This window comes from Equus przewalskii, chromosome 4 (genome assembly GCF_037783145.1).
Source record: "Equus przewalskii isolate Varuska chromosome 4, EquPr2, whole genome shotgun sequence".
In the NCBI taxonomy this organism is placed as follows: domain Eukaryota; kingdom Metazoa; phylum Chordata; class Mammalia; order Perissodactyla; family Equidae; genus Equus; species Equus przewalskii.
Window position 1 is genome coordinate 73870224 of NC_091834.1, and position 9601 is coordinate 73879824.

The following is a 9601-nucleotide window of genomic DNA, read 5'->3' on the forward strand; positions in this document are numbered from 1 at the left end:
GACTCCAGTGCTGACTTCACAATAGTAGGCAAATACCTGGGAGAAGTTTCTCTCCTCCAGAAAAAGCGTGAGCTTCCTTCTGGGTCTTTCTGTGCAGCCTCTAGGAACACCACAGAGATTCCTAAAATTAATACTTACCCATACAGCATAAATACACAATAATACTTCAGTTAACCGCTGGGACCAAGAAACAGGTATTCTAATCAAGCAGCTTTTTGAAAATCACCTGTTTTTATTATAGAACAGATCCAGGCAAGAGCTTCTTTACATAGGACTTATAAAACAGTGAGCAGAACAATTCTTTTTCAGGCTTAGAGTGATGTTAGTGCATCCCCCAGTCAGGCGTCTTGAGAAATACAGAATTTTACCAACCACAGACCTTCAGTCTTATAACCAGACCTTCGAATTTTGATGTAAAAATAATGTCAATGAATTTTGGCAAAAGTACATAGGGATTTTAAGGCAAATAAAATCAAACTATAACAGCAGCTACCATTTATTGAGCACGTATTAGGTGTCAGGCTCCTTGCTCAGCTCTTTGCATGCATAATCTTTCCCTAAGGTAGAAAGCTTCAGAAGTCCATGAAAAATGACAGGCATCTAAAAGAGAAAATTTGATTACAAAATATAAGCATGGAGTGCTGGCTCTGAAAAACAGTGGGCATATGGGAGGTATTATAAAAGTAATAAGCTTTAAAGACACAATCATAAAAATGTAAATTTAGGAGTTCAATCAATTTTTCCCTTCGGATCAAAACTGCAGTCTCTGGAGGTTGAGAGCACAGAGCTCCAAGAGCTCTGGGGAAACAACAGGGCAGGCTTACCAATTGCACCCCCTGAGTCTCTCCTATAACAGAGATTTCTCTGTGTGGTTGGTAGAGTTCCTAGCCTGCTGTTGAGCAGGGGGGAAATCTGGAGTGACTGAAATACAGTAAGCATTATTATTACCAAACAGATGCTAAGAAAGTAAAATAATAAACAGCAAAAATGAAATACAAGTCACAAGTGATTTTTGAAGATCCCAGCAGGAGAATAAATACAGCTTTAAAAAATATTTATTAAATAAAAAACTTAAAAACTTGAATGTGAAGCAATTCCATGATTATGCATGCACCAAATCAGTACAACCAATCTATACAATATCAACCATGAAATAACTATAATGATATTTAAAAATGATACCGAAAAAAATTTATTTTCATCACAATAAAGGCCAAGGTACATTTAAATGGATCAATGGATGATGCGAAAAGTGGTAACACAACTCATTTCACCATCTGGAGTACTAAAAGGAAATAGGATTAATAAAGCAAAGATTGAAGTAGAGCACATCTAGTAACTACCACAGCTAACTGAAGTGTTAAAGTATGAACAGTAATTAGCAAAAGATCACAGTCATGAAAGAGATTACCTGAAGTTATATGTTGAATGTTGAGAAATATAAGTAAAAGAGTTTAATTCCAGTTGTAAATTAGTTCAGGTGCTCTTTAAGCTATTTCTACTTAAGTGATATGAACGATGCCTGACTCGGCAGTCAGAGTTTATTTCTAACTGTGAGTTAGCTGGCCACGCGTTAACTTCCTCAGCACAACAGTGTGAGCACCAGCCCAGGGAGTGTCTGTACAGTCCTGCTTAGGTTTTTCAGAAGAAAGCTTTTATAAGAATAGTAAAAAGCACACAGAGATATATGAAAACTGTTTGGCATTGATTTTTCTCTAAAATTTCTCTGGGAACGAAACCGCCCTGTGTCAATGACAGAAAGAGGGGAGGAGTTATCCTCTGCTCACCTGAGCTCGCCTCTTCAAGACATGCAGAACAGAGAAGTCTCTTCGCATAGTCATTGGGAACCTCACACTTTGGGTCAGCAAGCTTTTTCTGGAAAGGGCCAGATAGTTCATATTTTAGCCTTTGTGAGACAAGAAGCAAAATCAAGGATAGCATGTCGATACATAACAAGAGAGAAAACCTATTTCCATAAATCTTTTATTGGCAAAATTCAAAATATAGTGATGACAATAATTGAGTACAATTTTTTTGGAATACAGGTCTACTGATAAGAAGAGTGAAATTCTGTTTTGGGGGATAATTCATTTAATTGGGGGATAAAAGTTAGTGCCTTATCACCAAATCAATTGCAAATATTCATCTGTAAAAACATTATTAGTTCATGGGCCATACAAAATCAGATGGCCAGATTTGGCCTGCAGACCATGGCTGACTATGAGACTTCTTAGTGATGCCACAGAAGAGTCAAAAAGCAGAAGCAGGGCCGGCCCCGTGGCTGAGTGGTTAAGTTTGCGCGCTCTGCTTTGGCGGCCCAGGGTTTCACCAGTTCGGATCCAGGGCGCAGACATGGCACTGCTCATTGGGACATGCTGAGGCAGCAGCCCACATGCCACAGCTAGAAGGACCCACAACTAAAAATACACAACTATGTACCAGGGGATTTGGGAAGAAAAAGGAAAAATAAAATCTTTAAAAAAAAAAAAAGCAGAAGCAAAGACCAATAACAATAGAAATCGTAATTTACATGTTTTTGGAAATGTATTTATGTGCATCTTTATTTCACATTTCATTTTGTTTGAACTTCTCTTTGATTGGCCAAAGGCATTCATTTGCCTTGGGGGTGGATTGGAATTATTTAGCAGATACGAAAAGAGGGAGAAAGAACAATGCTTAGCTACTGACTACTGAAATAAAATATTTTGGTTCCAAGCAAGGCCAGAATATTGAAGCCAAGCATAGCAGAGTGAAATTCTTTTTTTAAAAATTACTTAAATTCCTATTTACATATCATGAGCCAGGTTTGACTGACTGCTACCTTCAGTTGCACTAAGCCAAAGGAAAAGAGTAAAGGTTATGTTTTAAGGGAAGTCTGCTACATGATGTCTTAGTCACCTATGGTCACATTAATGTTGAATAAGAAACCACCTCAAGTTTCAGTGGCTTACAACAATAAGAACTTACTCTCATCTTCTTGGAGCCTGTAGGTCAACTGTGGTTCAGCTAATCTAGTCGGGGCTCAGTGGAGTGACTGTGTTTCAGGCTGAGGGACTGCTGGGCTGTGCTCCAGGTTGTAGGTTCACCCAAGTTTGCTCATGTCAGCTCATTCTGGGGCCAAGGCTAATGAAGCAGCAATTTACCAGGGCATGTTCTTCTCATGGTGGATTATCAGAATGCAAGAGGCCAGCCACATTGCACAAGCATATTTAAAGCTTCTGCCCATGTCATGTCCACTAACATTCCTTGGCCAAAGTTTGTCACATGGTCAAGCCCTGTATCAATGGTTAAGGGAAGTACACTCTGCCCCCCAATGGGATAGGAGGAGAGTGAAATTTGCTGCACAATAGTTCAAACTATTGCCTGAGGAGAGAAGAAAAACCCTGAGTGTAGAATCCTACGAAGTATGGAAAAGGAGATGAGAAAGAAAGTGAATGAGAACAATCCAGCAGACATTCCCATAGTATCAGTCAGGAAGCATTTGGCCCCACGTAACAGAAAATCCCACTACAGTGGTTTAAACAGTTTTTTGGGGGGTTTTTCCCCTCATAACAAGAAGCACTGAAGTAGGCAGTTGAGGACAGATGTTGCTGCCTACGTCATCAAACATCCAGAATCCTTTTATCCTTTTGTTCTCCCATCCTTAGCCTATAACTTCCTCTTCTCTCTCTCTTTCTCTCTCTAATGATCCTAAAAGACTGCAGGATGTACATATTCCAAACAGGGTTGAAGGTGAAGAAGTCAAAAACCTTCTCCTCTTATGGCCTTGTTTTTTTCATTCAAGAAAGGAAATCCTTTCCAGTTTCTGCAGCATCTTTTTGGCCAGAACTGTGCCCCATGGCCACCTCTGACTGGATGACTAGGATAACTGAATATTTAGTTTTCCAACACTGATGTCACAGGAAGGCAAGAGAGGAGGTGGTTGGGATTGGAGACTGAGTGAGCTAATCCATCTTCTGTGCTATAACTTCTCTATCCTAAGCTTGTGGTAGAAAGGGGTTTGCTGTAACAATGCCCAGATAGGAATGGAAGTACACGGGAATGCTTCAGCAAGTAGACCACTCACCTGGGTGCAGCTGGGGGGAGGCTACAAGCCTGGAGTCAGGCCCTGCACTGACCTAGCGCCACATCCAACCTGGCTTAGAAGTGTTGGTGAAGGAAGGTATATAGAGAGATGCATGAGGTATGTGTCTTGGTTCCTGCCTGTGCATGCTCTCGGATCCAGGAGCTTCATCTGTCCCCATGAAAGAAATTAGAGTACGGGGAGGGATTCGAGGAATAGAGGCCTGAGAGGAGGGCATTCTGGGAAGAAATGTTCAATGCTCAATCCCTTCTCCTATGATTCAAAATTATTAAAATAGGCTGTGACAGATCAACACGGCTTTAACCAAGTCTCAAAGACAGGAAAAGGCAAAAGATTCCTAAAATAAAGTTACTTGGTGGTGGAATAAAGCCTGGCCCAAAGAGCTGACCCAGTGCTGACTCAGGGAGTCAGATGAGAATGATGTTTCTGGGTTTGTGATGAGACTAAAGCTGGATTGCCCAGCCCTACCCTTCTGGATCAGGCTTGTGCCCCAAAGAAGTGGCTCTGAAAATGAATCGAAAGGGCTAGGAGGAGGGAAGCAGAGTAAGCAGAGGAAGGTGAGAATTTTCCCTCAGTGCCTTGAAGAATCACAGGGTGATTCTCTCCCAAGATGCCCTAGGAAAGACCAGAATCAGTATCAGTGGTAATGAAGTCTACAAGAGGTATAGCTGCAGTCTATTACCATGGACAAGATTGTGGCTATGGACCTCATCTCATTTTCTGAGCATCAGCTGTGACCCCAGCTGTCTGGCCTAGAGTTTCAGCTGCTTCCAGAGAGGGGCGTAGCATCCTTTATCACTAGTGGGGAGGCATGGAACTAATCCAAACGCAATTTTGAAGGGAGCTTCTAGCAGTTATCTCAGGAGGCTGTTCTCTCTCTAGGCAAGACCTACCTTATCCTGAAAGCCAACAGAGTAGGCCCTGCACAATAGGAGCAAAAGAAGAAGGCTTTTAGGGCTTTGTTATTCTCTTTCTCCCCTGAAGAAGAGAAAAAATAACTCATCATATCTTCTTACTAATATAAATGACAGCATAAATCTCAATTTTGTTTCTGGGGAGCATGAGTCAACAATATTTTAATTTTTGAGATTACAGGTAACGTTGGTCTGTAGCTCATAAAACCATTTGGATAATAATGGGGAAGAATATCTTTAATAGGGTGCAGTAGGAGCTAGTTTATGGAGAATGAACTTTCTATTAATTGACTTCAGCAATCCCTTTGCATCTCAATTTTATATTTTCCAGAAGAATAATTGAAAATAATCATTAAGAATGTCCAGGAAAGAAAACTTCCCTTAATTATCTTCTCCAATAACTGTGAGAAGCTGCCGCCTTGCAACAACGCAGTCAACCCTCTATATGATGATACTGTTAGAAACGAGGAGAGAGTGAGAAAGAAAGCGAGAATTAACATAAGAAAGAGAGAAGTGGAGAGAAGAAAGGAATAGCCTCCACAGCCTGCCTGTAACACTCCAAAAACAGGGAAGAGGAAGGCAGTACAGATGCACCCTATCTAGGTTCGAACCTCCGGTCCCCCCGTGTATCAGCTGTGTGACATTGGGCATCATGTAAGTCCCCTAAACCTCAGTCTCTTTATCTGCAAATTGGAAATAAGAGTTCCGACTTCATACGGTTATAACGATAATTAAAAGATAATAGATATAAAGCACTTTCCAGAATGGCTGGCAACAGTACTTGATAAAAATTAAGTGGCGTTCCTACATAAATAAATAAATAAAACAGTCCATCTCTGCTCATTATCTATTAGATATCCATTACATCTGACATAATCTATAAAATGGGTTCTGCCTTAAAGGGATTCGCTCTCCCTCATAATCGTTTGGAGTCGATTTTTCCACCTATTGCTTATATAATGAGCCTGTCCTTCATAAGTTCCTCTTCACCCAGTTCCTCACTTACCGCGTCCCCATTCCCACGTTTCCTGGACCAGAGCTGGCTCGGCCACAAAGGAGGTAATGCCCACACTGCCTGCTCCTCTCCAGCCCTCGAGCTCAGTACGGTCACTTTCATGGGCTCTTCCAAGGTGCAGATGCAGTCAGCCAGCTGGTGAGTCAGCCAAGCAGAGTCACAGCGGCCAGCCTCTCACCCTGGGTCATTCAGCAGTCACAAGGCCACAATGCCTGCCACTTAAGGAGAAGGGAACTCTTGAACTGGGCTCATCAGCAAGCTTCTTCCTTCCCTTCCAGCCATGTTAGAATCTCATGCTTAAAAATTTCTCCTCAGGCAACGAACAGCTGCCCCAAACTTGGAAGAAACTTGCTACTTGAAGAGTCTCCTCGCAGTGAAGATCCAAAACAGACTACGAGCCTATTGATGGTCACCTCTCACAGAAGTGTAACAGTTTAGAACTGAACCAAGTACAGTCCTCTCATTTCACAGAAGAGGAAACTGGGGCCCAGAGAGGCTGACAGCTTGTCTGAGGTCCCACAGCCAGGTCACAGTGCAGCTGGGAGGGACCTGACTCCTGGTCCTGTATCTTTCCATTAGATCCTACTATTTTCTTCCTGTTTTGGCCCAGGGCTGAAGAGAGAGTGTTAGATTATGTCAAACATGTCCCTTTAAATAATACAATCTAAGCAGCTACCATATTATAGGGACTGTTGACAAAAAGAGAGAATGCCCTCCTACTTTGAGATCGGCACACATTGAAATAAGCAAATGTCTTACATTTAACTTGATTGTCTAGAAATTAAACTTATGTCTCTACGAACACACCCAAAATTATGAGGGGAGCAATGCTCACCAAAAAGTATGACTTTCATCTATAAAATTTACTTTTAGGATCCTGAATAGAGACAAGGAAAAATCTAAGATGTTGTCAACTCTTATCCACCTGGTGTGCGTGTGCGTGTGTGTTTATCCTGACAGTGCATGGCAGGTCAAATTTTTCAAGTGGTGAAGTTTCCTGCAAACAAGGAAAGGGCTGGCCCTGTTGTGAGTTTGCCCTAATGACTGCCCCTTCCTTTCCATCTGCCGTTGGTCAAGCTGCAACTCCAGCTGGGACAAAATCCAGTGCCGTGGGCTCGGCAGTCGATGTTGTTTAGGCTGAGCACAGATCATCAGGACGCTGAGTTTATCTAGACTTTGGTGAAATGTAGAGGTTATAATGTAAAGAAAGAATATATTATGTCAGGTCTGGTCAAATTCATTTAAACTCTAACCTACTCAACACACATACTATAAATTATAATCTGTAAACATTAGTTGACCGATTAATCTTTAACTTAACTACTGAGTAGATAATAGAACACAGAGTTACTGTGAGACTTGGGGTAGAAAATCTTTAATTCATTCTCCACCTACATGTTAACATTCGATGCAGCTCAGAACAAAGAAACATATATATATAAGAAAGTTATAAAATAAAGGTCACAAAAAAGGGGTAGGAAAAGGCAAAAGACACATAATTTTATCAGAAATTTGGGATGAGGCAGTTGCCTGAACACTGAGTTTGTCTTGGGCTTCCTGACCACAAATAATATTGGTGAAACTAAGCTCCCTATTTTTACATATTTACTACCACATAGATAACATTCTGCTTACGTCATTTAATTCTCTTTGGTTCATATACTTTAAACCAAAGGGAATCATATGTGTAAAGGGTTTTCTGAATTGCCTGGTTGTAAGCCAAAACTGCTTAAACCAATGTAACAAAATTACGTTATGGACAAATTGAAGACCCACAATCACTTATCCAAAACCATTGGGGCCAGAATTCAGAATTATTCAGAATTTGAAAATGCAAAAAATTATATGGAGCCTGTGTTACATATCATTTCCAGAGCCTGAGGTGGCACCCTATAATCAAACATATGCCTATTTCTGAAATGAAATGTATGAGTCACACTTGGTATATATGAAGTCTAGAAATAGCCTCCCATCAGTTCACATCAGGTTTTGCCACCAATGGAGTCTGTCACAATATGAAAAAACTTCGTTTGCAGAGCTTTTTGGATTTAGGAACAGTGCATAAGGGGTTCACACATACTCACACACGCACACACACACATATACACATATATGCACACACATAATAAAGAACTACACACGAGAAGTATGACTAGGGAAAGCTTTGCCTTTTTTCTTATTATCCGTTTGATCTGGAGCAAATTATATCACTCTGGGCTATTTTTGCAGCCACAAAAATAGGAGTAAATGTGGAATTAACCAAAAAGTAAACTGTGACTAAATGTTGTAAACATTGTGTGAAGCGCTTTTGGTGAATGAGCATAGCCAGGAGGTTAGGAGATCTGAGTGCCACGACACCTCTGCTGTTGACTTGTGATGTGACCCCTGGAAAGTCACTTCATTTCCCTGGTCCTCAGATTTCTCTCCTGTAAAACGAGGTAATCATTTGAAATGATCTCTAAGGCCCTTTCTAGATCCACAATCTTTGCTTCTAACGTTTTTCATTTTGTTCATGTCAACAAGTTTAATTTTTAAAAATTAATATCCAGTAATATATGTTTTAAATCATCTCTTGATCTAATCTATTTTTTTTGAGGAAGATTAGCCCTGAGCTAACTGCTGCCAATCCTCCTCTTTTTGCTGAGGAAGACTGGCCCTGAGCTAATATCCTTGCCCATCTTCCTCCATGTTATAATTGGGACGCCAACCACAGCATGGCGTGCCAAGTGGTGTCATGTCTGCACCCGTGATCCGAACCAGCGAAACCTGGGCCACTGAAGCAGAATGTGCGCACTTAACCACTGCGCCACCAGGCCAGCCCTAATCTGTCTAGTTTTACACAACTGTACATGTTAATCATCCTTTAGTCATTGAATTACAAGAGTTTTGGGCCAATCACTTCTCTGACCATTTCTAAATACGTTGTTTTACATACAAGCAACATAGAACAACTAAGCATGATAGTAAAACCAGAAGGCTCCAAGTCCTTTCAGCTGGACTTTGCGAAGCTCTTCGTATTATTTTTACATGCCTTGATGTCCTTAAAATAAGAACAGAAAGTGCCACAAGATTATTTCTCAACTCTGGAAATATTTGCGAGTAATTTTGCCAAAGTATTAGTCAGAAATGCTAATTGAAAACTCCAGATGGCAGTATCACAGTTACCTTGCCTTGCTAATTCTCCTCTTTGAAATCTTGCCCTCCTAAGAAAACACGTTGAAAAGAAATCTCTTTGAAACATTATCTTGAGCATGGAAATTAGCTTCTCAAGGGGTGGTTGGTTTTTTTTCAATTTTCTTTTCTTTTTTTTTTTTTCCTTGAGGAAGATTAGCTCTGAGCTAACATCTGTGCCAATCTTTCTCTACTTTATATGTAGGACACCTACAGAATGACTGGTGAGTGGACTAGGTCTGCGCCCTGGGTCTGAACTCACAATCCTGGGCTGCCAAAGCAGAGCGGGCAGAACTTTAACCACTCAGCCACAGGGCTGGGCCCTCAAAGGTTTTAAAGAGAAAACTCATGCTTATGGCCTGTGTATCATGTCTTTTTTTGTAGTCACTGTTTTAATTTATAAAAAGTAAATTTTGG

The 9601-nt window shown here is 40.8% G+C and overlaps 1 long non-coding RNA gene across 1 annotated transcript; it reads right to left on the reverse strand.

Annotated features, from left to right (window-relative positions):
- Positions 1-212: 212 nt before the first annotated feature.
- Positions 213-6441, reverse strand: LOC139082893 (uncharacterized). Its single transcript, XR_011539237.1, has 4 exons — positions 6005-6441; positions 1788-1875; positions 825-921; positions 213-600 (listed from the first exon to the last, which is right to left on the reverse strand). It is a non-coding gene; the product is annotated as an uncharacterized lncRNA (long non-coding RNA).
- Positions 6442-9601: the final 3160 nt, after the last annotated feature.